This window comes from Galleria mellonella, unplaced genomic scaffold (genome assembly GCF_026898425.1).
Source record: "Galleria mellonella isolate WM207_F2 unplaced genomic scaffold, CSIRO_AGI_GalMel_v1 utg117, whole genome shotgun sequence".
Classification (NCBI taxonomy): Eukaryota; Metazoa; Arthropoda; class Insecta; order Lepidoptera; family Pyralidae; genus Galleria; species Galleria mellonella.
In genome coordinates this window covers 705,489-722,659 of record NW_026441980.1, presented here as the reverse complement: position 1 = coordinate 722,659, position 17,171 = coordinate 705,489, and positions in this window count along the sequence as shown.

Here is a 17,171-nt window from a genome sequence, read left to right as displayed (position 1 = left end):
AGATATGTATTTATATATAGATATAGTTATATTAAAATTTCGTCATGGTTGCTGTTGCCATTTTTTTTTATGTATTTACTACATCTTCAATTATTTGTTAGTAATTTTTTTTTATTTATCAATGTATTATGGCAATCACCCATGTAATAATCATAAAATACATTATGTATGTAATAAATACATATCGACTATGTAAAATATTTTATACGTGTATTGAGACAATATGATTTGTATTTATTATTATATTTATTGTTGTATTATTTTATTTATTTTATATATATATATATAATACGCGGGAGTAGCAATAGTATCCTGAACATGTTTGTTAATAAATTAGATAGTCCTCTCGTGAAAATGCTCGCCGAGAGGACTAGATCATTATTAGTGATTAAGTATTAACATAATTTTTAAGTATACTTACTAACAAAAATGGATCCAAGTTATTTAGAAATAAATAAATAAATAAAATATATAATCACAAATTAACTAACCAAACCGTGTCGGGAGTCCATCCCTGTTAGTTATAAGCCGTTGAGCGGCCCCACTGTTTGTTTTGATTGTATTAATTAAAACTCGAATCCCTCAAAGTTTTATTAAGATTAACACCTCTTCTTTCCTTTCATTATGAGTCGCTCCATATTCATGTGGCAACTCACCTCGCCCGAGACTTTGTTATGCGATCCACTGCTTTTTTATGCTAATATTTCACTAAAGAGTTACTTTTTTTATTTAAATAATTATATAGTAATAATGTAATAAGTAATATTTACTAACGTAAAATGATGGATGTTAAATTTTTAATTTTAAGGAAAAAAAATATATTGAGTATCATATATAGTGATTTAAAAACAGCAATTTCAAAATTAATTTGTATTCAATCTATGCCCAGCAGTGGACACTTCACGGCTGATATAACAACAACAACGGTAATAAATCCTGTCGATTGCAAAAAAGAATGAACAAAATTATAATCGACTAAAATAACGCGTAACAAGCAAAAACAAAAAAAAAAAAACCACACGAAGACAGTGTTTCCACGTATTGGATGTAGTTTGAAAAAAAAACTTCACTCCTACTTATACATTTCGATTCTAATAAATCACTATGTATTTTTATACCGTGAAGTGCATCTTTTATCCTCTAGTTTCGTGAATAATTCACATCCACGATAAATGGCGAGCAATAATTTACCGCTCGAGCGATATTACCATAACACGCACACGTGTGAGGTATTCACTTTAATTGTATACAAAAGATGTGTAATAAGGTTTTATCGCCGCCCCGTTCGGTTTATTTCTTCATTTCATCTGAATGGGTGCATGCAATGTATCTACAATTACATTCCGGCGAGAGTGGTTCGAGGATTCGACTCAGGTATTATTGCGTTGATAGATTGGTTACTTTTATTATACCTATATAGTATATATATATATATATATATATATATATATATATATATATATATATATATATATATATATATATATATATATATATATATATATATAGTAATGCGATTTACACATACAATGATAAAAAAGTTAACCTATTTGTAGGAAAGAATTTATATGGAGAAGCTTTATCTATGTAATCAAAAATACAATGTATTGACTATGGCATTCTTCTTGCAGTCTAGGTATTATACCACTGTGCTGTTTTTTACCGCCAAATTTATTATATTTCCTTTAAAGAGAAACGTTGTATAATGTACAATTATTTATTTATTTTTTATGCAACTTAGAATGGCAAACAAGTTTACGCCCCACCTTATAGAAAGTGGTAACCGTCAGCTGTAAACATGAGCAGTACCTTGAATATAACAGAGTATATGTTTCGCCCATGATATCTCCCATGCGTTGCCATTTCTGAGGACTCAGGTGATATTCCTCTGTACCCTGTAAATTCACTGCCATATCTCACCCTTCAAACCGAAACACAGCCATGCAAAAACAACTGCTTCACGGTAGAAAGGTAGAAACAATTGGGACAGAGGTGCCCAAGCAAACGACTATTTATTATTATTATTTATTTATTTATTTTTATCATGTACATATAAAAATTACACGTGGCGGTCATAACATTTAAAGGCGTTTTCTATTAATTAGCCATGGGACAAGCAAAGAGATTTCGGAAATAAATATTTTTATAAATGAACTATCTGGCCGTGTGGTCCTGGCATAGAATAGGCCACCCTTTCCTTTCCCATAAGTGTCGTAAGAGGCGACTAAGGGAGGGCGAGGGATGGGCAGCAGCGTCCCTCTTAAAACATCTTTAAAGTCTAACTGTGATTACCAATCCACTTGCCGAGCATGCCAGCTATTGGCAAAATCCTCAAGGGCCACCCCCTTATGTTCAGCAGTGGACAGTAAAAGGCTGATATGATGATGACGATGATAAATAAATCAATAACAACAATTGATACCTTAAAAGTTTTGTTTTTGCCATATTACCTACAGGTATCTACCTAATAACATTTGACAAGATTCTGTCCAAACGCACGGTTGAAAAGATAAGCACCGTCATGAAGTGGCACCAAATCAGCATTTCCAGTTTACGTCCCGACTCGTGTATCCACCGTCAGCTTTATCAAATCAGTCGGCCTTTTATTTTCACATTCAGACTTTATTTCGGACAGTCGGATCCGAAGGTAAAATAAAAAAAAAAAGGTACACTTAAGGCATTCGCAGGGAATATCACTCAATGCTCGGTATATTTTTCAAAGCTTTCTCTCCGCGTCCTGTTTTTATCCTACTTGACTCCTAATGTGGTGAATTCATACATGAACAATCGGGATCTAGAGTGTTCCTTGGGATGTGAAGGCGGGCAATGCGGGGGTGGGCGCTGGGGGGTGGGGGAGGGTGTGTTTTCCTTCTTTTAGAACATTCCGTTGCGGGGGAGGTGTCCGCTGCAAGTAGGTAGGTAAGTTTGTCTCAGTAGGGTCGCCTCTGGTAGATTTAATCTTCGCGGAATATTTATGAGTGATTCAAGTGTTTCGTTATTAATTAAATTAATTTATTTTTGTATTACGCGGAAAACAAATAAAGATATTGTACTGCAATTATTTAATTAATAATTAATATTATGAAATAAAAAACTATTTCAATTGTGGCAAAACCAAAACAAAATATTGATTTCAAAATTAAACTAGTGAACCATTTTCGATAAAATTTCTAAAAGCCTAATCTGTAAGTGTATTTTTTTATATAAAAAAATATTTTTGTAAATCGGCCTACAACTGACGGAGTTATGAGGTAACTGACATAAAATATGCAACCAAATTGGGAATTTATTGTTGAATTCATAATAATTGTGGCCGATAATCTTACAATTAGGGTATAAAAATTAAATTTCATGTTTGGGGTCCCAAAAAAGCGCTTAAATAAATGATTCGAGGTTAAACGTGATGAATTGATGATATGATTTCTGACAGCCATATTTAGATAGTATTCAGTTATTTTTAGAAAACTTTGAATAATCATAAATTTGTTCCTATTTTTTTTTTAAATCATTAACAACAGAATGATTTTCACTTGTACAAGTTGTGCTTGAAAGTTTTTTACTAGTTGACTGGAAACCAACATCGAATGTACAGAAGGTATTATACATTTTACTTCATACAAAATTTGCATTCTATTAAGATTTTAAACATTCATAAGACTGAGGCAAAGCAGAGAAGCTTCTACTAAGTTATTCATTTAACTAAATTTGGACATTATAGTTTTTTTTTTTATACAACTTAGAATGGCAAACAAACTGACGGCCCACCTGATGGAAAGTGGTAACCGTCGCCTATAGACATGAGCAGTACCGTGGACATAACAGAGTATACTGTTTCGCCCATGATAACCCCCATGCGTTGCCATTCCTGAGGACTCAGGTGTTATTCCTCTGTACCCAGTAAATTCACGCCATATCCCACCCTTCAAACCGAAACACAGCCATGCAAACACAACTGCTTTATGACTGAAACACGAATGGGGCAGAGGTACCCAAGCAAGCGTCTTTTGTACAAAGTCTCCCTCTAATTTCAAGAAGCACTGAATGACAGATTGAATTTTAAATGTGCGTCCCTATCTATCATAATACAGTAATATGATATTATGATAATATGCTTATGTTCAGCAGTGGACAATTAACGGCTGATGTGATGATGATGATGATGATGATGATAAATATTTAATAATAGACTGTTATATATATAAAACTGATATAAAATTACCATATTTTTATATATTTAATATAATTTAATTTGTGTAATGTTATTATTATGAGCCTTTTCCTCCCCTATGGTGGAGGTCGACAGTTAAGGGGAGACTTTGTACAAAAGTCGATTACTTGGGTACCTCTGTCCCATTCGTGTTTCAACCGTGAAGCAGCTGTGTTTGCATGGCTGTGTTTCGGTTTGAAGGGTGGGATATAACGTGAATTTGCAGGGTACAGAGGAATAACACCTGAGTCCTCAGGAATGGCAACGCATGGGGGGTATCATGGTCGAAACAGTATACTCTGTTATGTCCATGGTACTGCTCATGTCTATAGGCGACGGTTATCACTTTCCATCAGGTGGGCCGTCAGCTTGTTTGCCATTCTAAGTTTTATAAAAAAAAACAGTTAAGGGCTGATATGATGATATTATTCAATTTTAATAATTCATAAATTTAATAACATATATACACATGTTTACACAATTTCATCATTGCAGTTTTATAAAATACTAGCGGTATCACAAAGCTTTATCCAAGTGAATCATAGAAAGCATGTTACGTTTTAAATTAAGATATAACCCATTCATGTGGGGGGAGGGATGGTTAGTAATGGGTAGGTTAATCCCATTGCTATCAATACACCCTAACAGGTTGATCTCCACGCGGCACGTCCTGGAAACTATCGTGACTAATTTATCGTTGAATTTGTCACGATGGGCTAACTGAGCTGCCTTTTCATTCTCACCTATCATCTATCACTGGTACCCCGCCAGTGTATACCGATAGCGCAGGCGGTATAGGTTACCATGCCATTTTCATCGTTTACGAAAAAAAACCCATTCGTGTACCAAATTTCACTCAAATCCGTTTAGAAGTTTTGGCGTAAAAGAGTAACAAACATTCATCTGTCCTTGCAAACTTTCGTATTTGTAGTAATAGTAGGATAAAAGTAAATAATGCCCTTAATTTTTATATTTTTTATGACTTTCTATTAAGAGTTTTCAGATATAGGGAATAAAATTTAATTACATATATAAACGTAACACCAGTATTAGTTCTATTGACTCTAACTACCCCACTGAGGTTTACAGTCGTTAACATAATATTACATGTTTGTTTTTTATCGTCTAGCAATCATTATTACGGTTCAAGTATTGTGTTTGGCCGGCCCTGAATTAACTGGGTGTTCCCTTTGATACTGCGAACGCCCGGTCGCTACGCCCAGTACATAATCTTTATATTTTGCAACTGTGTTTATATACTTTATGTTATATTTACTTCGTGGATGATACAAAATATTTAGAGGTAGATTTAAGTTATTAACCCTTCTTTGCGTGATTTTTCTTATTGGTGAAATAAACCAAGGTGATAGATAGATAGATACTCTTTATTGTTTCCTTCAAAAGATTACAATAGTAAACTTATTATGGAATAAACAATTACAAGAAATAATCACAATGAGAAAACAATGGGCGGCCTTATCGCTAAGAGCGATCTCTTCCAGCCAACCTTTGGATGGAGAGGAGTAATTATAAACAGTTTGATCGGAGGCGCGATGGAAAATTCTGTTAGTTCTAAATATGGAGATGTGATACATGTAATAATATAAATATATATCCCTATATTTACATTATTACGTGTATTACATCTCCATATATCTCTCTCATTCACTCACTATTATATATAAATATATTATATGTATCACATCTCCCATATTTAGAACTAACAAAATTTTTCATCGTGCCTCCCATCAAATTGTTTATAATTACTCCTCTCCATCCAAAGCTTGCCTGGAAGAGATCGCTCTTAGCGATAAGGTCGCCCATTGTTTTCTCATTGTGATTATTTCTTGTTATTGTTTATATTTATAATAAGTTTACTATTGTAATCTTTTGGAGGAAACAATAAAGAGTATCTATCTATCTATCTATCTACATACACACATATATAAATATATATTCATATACACATGATGGTAGGTACGTGATATAATTCATGTTCAAAATTAAAGGAAAAATGGTTAAAATAATAAATTTGACAGCTATGTTTTTTTTTCTGCGATGAACATTTAAAAAGGTATCCAGACACGATCAACTTAAAGTGAACTTATTCTTTTCAATATTTTTTGATCATTCAATGTTATCATGGAAATTTCCACCATAATGCAAAGAAGGGTTAACTGTATGTAAGACTAAGTTTAGTTAATAACGGTAGTTACTCTTATCCATTCCTTTGTAATTTTTTAGACTAGATTTGTCATATTTCCTCGTGTGTGCTCTGTATGTAGTAAATGTAAATGTAAATATATATATATATATATATATATATATATATATATATATATATATATATATATATATATATATATATATATATATATATATATATATATATATATATGTATATCTAACAGTTGAGTAACAGTTGAGTTTCTTGGAAGTTTTTTTTATACTACTGAGGTGGCAAACAAGCATACGGCACACCTGATGGTAAGCGGTTACCGTAGCCTATGAAAGCCTGCAATATCAGAGGTATTACGCGCGCGTTGCCTGTGCTGTAGTCTCTTGGGAAAACCTCGGCAGGGAGCTCATTCCATAACCTGAGTGTTCGTGGGAGAAAACATCTCTGAAACCGCGTTGTACGCGTCCATTTAGGCTGTAAGTAATATTCACATAAATAAACACACTCACTTTCGATTTAAGTGTATTACTAAAGAAAACAATACCTTACAACAATAATAAAACGCACTGTCATAAAACGAAACGTCTTCCGGTCGAGTTGTCACAATAAAATTAATTAACATAGTCGCATAGGGTAGCACAGTATATGTGGCCACTCGACGACGCAATTACATTAACAGCGAGTGCCGGAGATATAAAAGTGGAATGATAATGTAGGTGGAGTCTGCGATTTTCGTTGGGTCACCGTATCTCAATGAGTTTGCGACCGTACTGGGAACCAGGGGCCAGCGTTAAAACCTGGTAAATGACAGTTGCAAAATCAACTATATTTAAAATACTGTAGGAAAATATTTGTTTTTAAAATGGCAAACAAGCGAACAACCCACCTGATGGAAAGTGGTTACCATTGCCTGTAGATATGGACAGCAACCATGAACCATATATGTAAAATAGAATGGTGTTTAATATCCATGGTAATGATATGCATGATGGTCATGTATAGGCTATTCCTGAGCACTATGGTGTTATGCCTCTATAACCTGCAATTTCACTGCCATATGCAAGCACAAGTGCTTCACGATAGAAACATGGATGTAACAAAGTTCCCCATGCAACATTTCTGTATTAAGTCTCCCTTTGGCTATTTATCTTTCTTATTCATTTCATTTCAGGTTTCCATGATGCTATCCATATTGGTAGGTGATGGTTGTAAATTACCATTCTCCTCAGGTGATTGGGCTGTAGTCGAGAGTATTCTGATATCAGGAGAATATTTTATGCTTGTATCAATATTTCAAATTTTATATATTGCTTTTACATTAGAATTATACTAACACTTAGGAAAATTCTACTGTTTCCAAATAAAAATATCAAAACCGGTTAAAAAATAGTGAAGATATCATGGCTTATATATACAAAAAAATATCTTTGTATTAATTTGAAGTGGTATAAAAAAGGAGCAAAATAAGCAACTTTAATATGGCGCAACGCTGAGATTTGTCGTGGTGTCCCAGCTTACAACGAGCCACCGGATTGAAAATTGGAAAAAAATGGGTGTTGTAAGAGATGACTCTCTTACAACACCCATTTTTTTCCAATTTTTAAGGGAATTTAATAGTAGTCTTCTTAAAACATAATCAAAACCAAACTGTGGTTGCCAATCTGCCTGCCAAGCGTGGCAACTACTGGCTTCCCTTATGAAGGAGTCTTATGTTCAACATTGCACAGTTAACGGCCGATATAATAATAATAATAATAATAAAGTATATAATATTCACATTGCAGGGAGTCAGTGGATGTAGGTGCTCAGGACCATTCTTTATGGCAGTCTATGGGGGAGGCTTATGTCCAGCAGTGGACGGACAATGGCTGAAATGACGATGACGATATAATGTTCACATACCATGTTTTTGTGTAGAGCAGTAGTATTTTCAGTGAAAACGAGCTGTGCACTCGAGTCGTCTATAAACTGAAGGTATCTAAGTGGCATGAATAATCATGGAAAAACCGCGGAGTTTCATTACAGCGCAGCACTGTTGCGGTCTGGACACAAACAGAAGTTTGTGTTTAAACAGTACCTTTAGATATTTGTTTATAAGTTTTGTAGTTTTGTGTAATTAATTATTTGTATTCGAGAAAATACATTATATAATCACTCCAATCGATTCACAATACAGTTTGATTTAGAGGGAACAGAAATGTCCTCTCGTTATAATTAAAAAAAAATATCTTTGCTAAATCACCGCCATTGTATATTAAATAATTTACCAGTGTTTAATCTGAATTATGTACAACAAAGATTTACAACAACAACAACAACACTTTGACTAAAAATCAAAATGAATAGGTATAAACTACAAAATTAGAAAAGGTGAATATTTTCAACCGATTTTAAAAAAGGAGGTTCCCAGTTCGATTGTACTCTTTTGTATTTTTTACCTCATAACTCCGTCACTTATATACTCATTTATAAAATTATTTTTTATCAGACATACTTGTAGATAAATTCCATAGAAATTTTATCAAAATCGGTTCACTAGTTTAGTTTTTAAATCAAAATTAGATACTCGTTTTGCACAAGAAACCGACTTCATCGGTTTTTTTTGTGGGTTTTTGTAAGTTATTCGGAAAATATATCAAGTTTTTTTTTTATACAACTTACAATGGCAAACAAACTGACGGCCCACCTGATGGAAAGTGGTAACCGTCGCCTATAGACATGAGCAGTACCATAGACATAACAGAGTATACTGTTTCGCCCATGATACCCCCCATGCGTTGCCATTCCTGAGGACTCAGATGTTATTCCTCCGTACCCAGTAAATTCACGCCAAATTTATAAATTATTATAACTAATTATATGAACATATACATTAGTGTAAAAGGAAATGCAACAAAACAATCCCTAGTGTAGATTGTCAAACACATTTGTTTTCTTAGTGAAATATTAATTAATTACTCGTATATAAAAACTATTATACTGCAGTTCTTACGAAATTTTAAAAACAAACAATAGTTTCTTTGAAATAAAATGGCTGTCTTAAATAAAATTATTGGAGGGTCATCTCTTATTCATTTATTTTCACTTCGTATCTATCTATGCACGCTATCGAAGTATTAACATACTTTTAAATATATATATATATATATATATATATATATATATATATATATATATATATATATATATATATATATAAGTAAAATTCACTGAAATCAGCAACAATTTATTTATTTATTTATTTATTGCATTCCATAATAATTAATTAATACATAATACATAATTATTACATAAGGTTTCAATTATGGACCCTGTTGGGCACATATATATATATATATATATATATATATATATATATATATATATATATAAATAAATAAATAAATAAATTGTTGCTGATTTCAGTGAATTTTACTTACGAGCAGCACGCGGCTGTGTGATCACAACACATTTATCAATGTTTGCCCTAAAGTTGGAAACTGAGTCAAACTGTCAGTTGTTGGCGACTACAAGCACGACACACAAATAGGTAAGGGTCCAGCAAAAACGCATGGCTAGGGCCCCGCTCATTAGCATAGTCTGTAGCGAGTTCGCGGGGATACGAGCTTCGAACATTTACACTGCTGTTTCTGAAATGGATGTGAAAGAATTTCAGTGCAGCAAGTAAATTTATGATTTTGTCTAAAAAATGAAAAATATTTCAATTGGGATAAAATTAGGTCAAAGTGGGGGTAAAATCAGTCGATCGGTTGAAATAGAAGATGAAATAGATTATTCAAAATTGGTGCAAATTTCCAGAAGATAGTGTGATAATTTAAAATCTTTTCATTCTTTTAAATAGTTTATCAAACAGTTTATTTTTAGAATCTTCTGAATTTTTTCTTTTTTGTAAAAGTGTGATACGATCTTCACCAATTCTGAACCAATATTTTTAGCATATCTTAAGACTTGCCTACGAAATATTTCGTTGTATAAAACCTGTCTAATATTTATTACAAAATTAGTAATCTATCCGGCTTTGCACGGGTACGAATTCAACAAAAATTAACCACGATGGTTACCAGGGCGAAGCACGTGGTCAAATTGATTGTCAATAATGAGACTTGTGGACCCAATTTTTTTATACAACCTAGAATGGCAAACAAGCTGACGGCCCACCTGATGGAAAGTGGTAACCGTCGCCTGTAGACATGAGCAGTACCATGGACATAACAGAGTATACTGTTTCGCCTATGATACCACGCATGCATTGCTATTCCTGAGGATTCAGGAGTTATTCCTCTGTACCCTGTAAATTCACGCCATATCCCACCCTACAAACTGAATGGGACAAACGTACCCAAGCAAACGACTTTTATACAAAGTCTCCCTCTGGTTACTAATTACTAACAATCCCTTTCCCCCCGTGTTATAAAGAAGTCGTTAGAATATTGATGGAAATATATTTTTTGGGATGTCCATATCTCCGTAGCTCGTAGTTTCCGTCGTAGGTGTACAGTAAAAAGCATCTTCGCAGCTCCTGACGCGGACAGCCCACTTATCATAAGTAACCCGGTGATAAATCGACTCACTGGCGACATCTTTCGTGTCTGTTAGTTATTGTCCCCTTATGTACACGGCCGCTAACTTACATTTACGTGGTATCTATGTCATTTTTGACCCTACCGCGTTGTAAATAGAGGCGCTGATGTAAGCCGCGAGCTTGTATAAAAGTTGGACAATTCAGTACCTTTACGAAAGCTGGAGGGAGATATTGTAGCAAGTCTCAAGTAATGGCCGTGGTTATGTCGTCGTTATGATAAATTTGTGACTTAATTATATTTGTTGCTAAATGTTTTCGGCCGCCATCTTTGGATTGTGCGCAGTTGTTTATGTTCCGTTTCGCAAACAATGTTGCCTTCGATTACTTTATCTATTTATGAAGCTGATAGATAAGTATAATTTAATAATAATGGGAAACGAATAAATCTCGACTCACCACTGCGGCCATTCGTCACAGGCGGCCGGCAATCAATCTCCCGCGATTCGCTGCGCCATTATTTAGTTCCGCCATTCGCCGCTAGATGGCGCTCATCTCATTTATTATGCATACTGATGACCCGGGCGTAATGAGCGCACTCTCAGTTCGGTTTTCTTACGAAAATGTGCCAACAAGAGTTCTGAGATTAGGAAAAGGAATGGCCTGATAAAACGGCTCGGCCACGATGTTATTTCGCCTTGTTTAATGCCGGTCTTGTAATTCGTGACTTGGATATATAATTAAGTTTTTATACAAGAACAAAACATTGATAGATATCTGTTTGCTTACTAATTGTACATTGGGTAAATTGGTATAATTATGAAGTGTTTTTGTCTATCTAGGTATACTTATATGTAGTTTAGGCAATAATAGTTAAATGTATATATATATATATATATATATATATATATATATATATATATAACAAGCCAATACAATGTAAAGCGATTAATAAACTTTGAACTTAAGTGTCTAGTCTACTAGTCAAGTACGTGTAGACTAAAGAAGGACCTATGAGATATAAAGTGACTTAAAAAAAAATATGTATGAATATTTTAATGATATTTTTTTTCAACTAAACAAACTTATTAAAACCTTAATTTCCAATAGAATTTTATGTACTTAGATATATTAGGTTTTTTTTTTATGACGATTATTGAATTTATTTCACAAAAAAACAAAATGTATGGACAAACGAAAAAACTAACAGTACGCAGAGGGAATACGGATCGGCGGTCAAAGTGGGGACACCTGAATATTTTATTGTATTTTTGAAGCAGAATTTGATACGTTTATGTTTTCATACTTATAATGTTTATATGAATAGTGGAAAAATATATAATATAGATATAGTGTCATATAAATATAGTGATGGAAGGTTATGAATTTATATTATATAAATATTCTCAGCATTATAATCTATAAGGGGGTAGTTAAGGCTTTTGCCAATTGATACTGTTCTTTTCAATATTTCTACTTTTATTCTCAAACAAAACATTGCTAAATTGCTATGGAGGTACCACATCTGAGTGTCCATATTAAGAGGCTACAAATTTCTAACAAATCATTATGTAAATTTGAAATGTACTTAACATTTATGTTAATATCTCTGGATTTGGTGTTCAGAATATTTTTTCAAGACATACTTGAATATTTACCCTCAATAAAGAAGGTAAAAATAAAAGATTAACCATAAAAGTTAGTATATACAAATTCATGTTTACAAAGTTAAAAATACATATTATTTCAATAATATTTTTGAGATTAAAGTATAAATCTATAAATAGTATAAAGTTCACCAGGTAAAACATAAGTTTTTTTAAAGTATTTTACTTGTTACTTTGCGTTTCTTTAATTCTGGAATTTCTCACAAATTATTCAAATAGAAAAATGCCTGAGTGCAAAATTTCATGTATTCAAATTTTAAATATATTGATTATTATTAAAAAATCTTTTCTTCTATCTAAACTAATATTATAAAGAGGAAAGATTTGATTATTAAATTGTAATGGATAAACATAAACAATTTAAAAATTCTTCTATCTATAGAAATTTACGTTATCATTTGACATGACATGAATGATACACATGAGACATGAGTTACATTTTATTTTCAAAAAAAGCTGCGAAGTCAGGTGAGTTTTAGTTATTAATAATTCAGACTGATATTTATCCTTGATTTAATGACAAAATGTACTTTCATATTTTACGTTTTACTATGTAAGATAATTGGATTGATGGACTATTTAAAATCCTAATCAAAATAGGTACATAAATACCACCGTACTATATTAACCGTTTACTGTCCACTGTTGAACATAGGCCTGCCCCAAAAAAAGAGGGGGAGGGGGGTTAGCCAGTAGTTGGCACGTTTGTAGGTTGGCAACCGCAGTTAGGCCTTTTATGCTGTTCTAGGAGAGACGCTGTTGTCCATCCCTCCACCATAAGTTCCCTTAGTCGCCTATTACGATATCTACAGGAAAGAAAGGGATGGCTTATTTTATGCCGGGATCTACACAGTCAAAAACTATAACAAAAACTATTATTTGTTCAACAATACAAGTGCCTAATACTAATGTAAACAACTATTTCTTTATCTAAGAATTTTTGACTAACTAACAATATATCATCGGAAGCATTAACAAAACGCAAAATGTCTTTCATTTTGCGGTAACACCATTAGTAGAACAACACACGAGGGTGGGGAACTGTATAAAAATTCCGACAATACGTTACGTAAACAAAGGAGTCAATACTTGATAAATTACAAGCTACCGGCCGTCCAATCCATCTTGCTCCCAAATTAGAAGACGCCGGTCCCCCGGCACCAGGCGTGTACTTTATATGCACCCTGGACTACTGGACTGTGGCCAGCGAGAAAAATAAAGAAAATTTATACGAGTCTGCGACTCGAATGCCCCGTTATGTTTTATTGTTATTGCCATCCTTTATTTTATCAATGTACCATTTTCTTGTGCTGTATATTGATAAAAATGCCCGCGGGACGTTATTTTCTATTCATGCATTTCAGTAATGAAATGGATCGTCCTGAGGTAATGAAATTTTATTTTTTTTAAGATATTTCGTTTTGTTTGTGATATAAATTTACTATTTTATTACTTAAGAAGAATAAGTTTTTGTAATTGAGTGATTACTATAACCTATGATAGTCATTTGTCGCATAGTTTCTTAGTATTTCTTTTTTAAGAAAGTAAATATAATATGAAAACTATGATGCTAGTTCTGAGGAGTCACTTTTCTCTTAACCTATTATCTTAACTTGATAATTTCATGAATTTATTGTTTTACGGACCATCGCGAACTAAATTTATATTAATTTTGACCTAAATCTATTAGCAATTTTATTCATATTGATTTTGAAAATAAAGATTTCGCTCTAATATCAAATTAATTTTTTAACCAGAACTTTGTATAAAAGACCCATTCGTGTTTCTATCGTGCAGTTGTAGCAGTTGTGTTTGTATGGCTGTATGGCATGTGTGAAGGGTAGGATATGGCAGTGAATTTACATGGTACAGAAAAATAACACCTGAGTCCTCAAGCATGGCAACACATGTTGAGTATCATGGGCGAAACAGTATACTCTGTTATGTCTATGGTATTGCTCATGTTTATAGGTGACGGATACCATTTTCCATTAGGTGGGTCGTCAACTTGTTTACCATTACATAAAAAAAAATGAGAGACAACTTTAGAGAAATGACACCTTAGAATTGTCTCTTAATGTTAAACCACGTATAAAATTATTTAAGAAGTACTCAGTGTTTAAACTAGTTTAAGGTTGCAATGAGAATCTAAATGGAGTTTACCAGACAGTCACGGATGCATAATATGTTGGTAAATTTAATTTGATACATATGACTATTGTACTCGATATCAGAGAAGAAAACTACATAAGACGTCTATCTCTAAGTACTTACCTCTGTCTTATTAGCTATTCCATTGTCAGACAAACTCAGGTGATTTACTAATATACTTTTATGGCCGTATTTCAGTATGAACAGTAAATCTTGAATCTTGAATCTCCATCTATACTCAATAATTTTAAAGTCAATTGCATATTAGAGGGGGAAAGGGATTGTTAGTAATGGAGATTAAGAATCCCATTGCTAGTAATATACCTAACCAGGTCGACCTCCACGCGGTTTCCTCTGGAAACTATCATGGTTAATTCCTGATGAATTCATCATGATGGGCCAACTGGACTGTTTTTATCCTCACCTATCAGCCCTCGCTGGTGCATTGCCGGCGTATACCGATAGCGCGGGTGGGGTAACTATTCCATATTCACCCATTAAAAAAAATCTTAATAGACGCTTGATTGATTGAATTGAGTCCATGTCTAAAAGCGACGGTTACCACTTTCCAGTGGACCGTCAGCTTTTTGCCATTTCAAGTTGCACAAAAAATATGTACTTGTACATGAGAACGTTTCAACTTCACCTACATTATCTCTGTTGAGGGAAACTCCCTAAAGTATCTGCAAGTAATTACTCCGGGCCACCAATTAACATACGCTATGCCGATTGCCGCCCGCCGCCGCCACCGCCAGCGCCGCTATAAGTAGCTTAATCCTATTTCTTATCTTTACACGCTAATGTCTTAGAATTTGCATTTCGTTACTTACAAAAAGCCCGAGGTATTTAAAGTATTTCACAATGTTGCCATTATGGAAAATATTCCCAATTTATTGGGAGACATATTTAGATATTTAATTTACTGAAAGTGATATTTACATTAAAATAATATTAAATTTTTAAATGAATCCATAATGTTCGTATGTATTTCCTTGTAACTCGATTCGACTCTGTTAAAATTTTTTTTTAAATATTATGACTATAATATATTTATAAACGCAAAATATTAAAAAAAAAATCGTGACTTAAATTTATTAACGTATTAAATTAATTTATCAGATGAAATGCTTGTAATATAAACTGAAAGAAGTTATATAACTTATAAATACTACAGTTGGGAGTCTGTGCAACAACTTTTCAAGTAATCTCTTAATAGGTAATATTCTCTCATACCTCGCAACACCAAAGAAAATTGAGAAGATTTAACAAAAAAGCTTTTGGTAGCAGCCAAAAGCAATGCTAATTGCGACAAGTCTCGGTCTCGATATGGTAATGACTGGCGACCTCTGTCGGGGAGCGGTCAAACCGCACTTTATGCAAGTGCTATTTTAGCCGGAGATTTCCCCTTTCAAATATTTTATCTTTAGGGTTTGTTTTGCTCTGAGTGGATTACTTATGCATCTATATTTATAGTTACGAGTAATAATTGGATTTTTTTTTTAAATAAACACTTGTTTGTTAACATAATAGTACTGCAAGCGACAAAAATAGTTATAAAGATTTTTGTGTTATTAATTCAAACATATTGTGATTTAAATAACATCTTTTGTTTACGTGGTCTCCAATAAATTACCATTTTTATTTATATATATATGATATAACAAGATATCCTAGTGGGTTGTAATGAATTTGTATGGAATTGCAACAACAACTCAGGAATGGCAACGCATGGGGGGTATCATGGGTGAAACAGTATAGTCTGCTGTGTCCATGGTACTGCTCATGTCTATAGGCGACGGTTACCACTTTTTATTCAACTTAGAATGTCAAACAAGCTAACGGCCCACCTGATGGAAAGTGGTAACCGTCGCCTATAGACATGAGCAGTATCATGGACATAATAGAGTATACTGTTTCGCCCATGATACCCCCATGTGTTGCCATTCCTGAGGACTCAGATGTTACTCCTCTGTACCCAGTAAATTCACGCCATATCCCACCCTTCAAACCGAATCACAGCCATGCAAACACAGTTGTTTCACGGTTGAAACACGAATGGGACAGAGGTACCCAAGCAATCGACTTTTGTACAAAGTCTCCCTCTGGTGAAAAGTAATTAAAAAATTTAATATATATATATATATATATATTTAAAGATAAAAAAATTCTGTGAGATCACTGCCAGCTGGTAGGGTGCCTAGGATACTTGCTGCATTTCCACGCTGAATAGCAATGGAAATGCGTTGACCAAAGTATAGGCCAGCCTTCTGCTCACCAGAGGTTTCCACCAGCCGGCGTGAAATCTCTTTGAAGAGTACGAAATAAAATAATGTAAATATTTTATTTAAAAGGGTCATTTTCATTTAATAAAGTAGGCAAATGGAAATATTAGAAGTATAGCATCAATGGACCACCTAAATAGATATTTAATAAAAGACTCTTGAACAC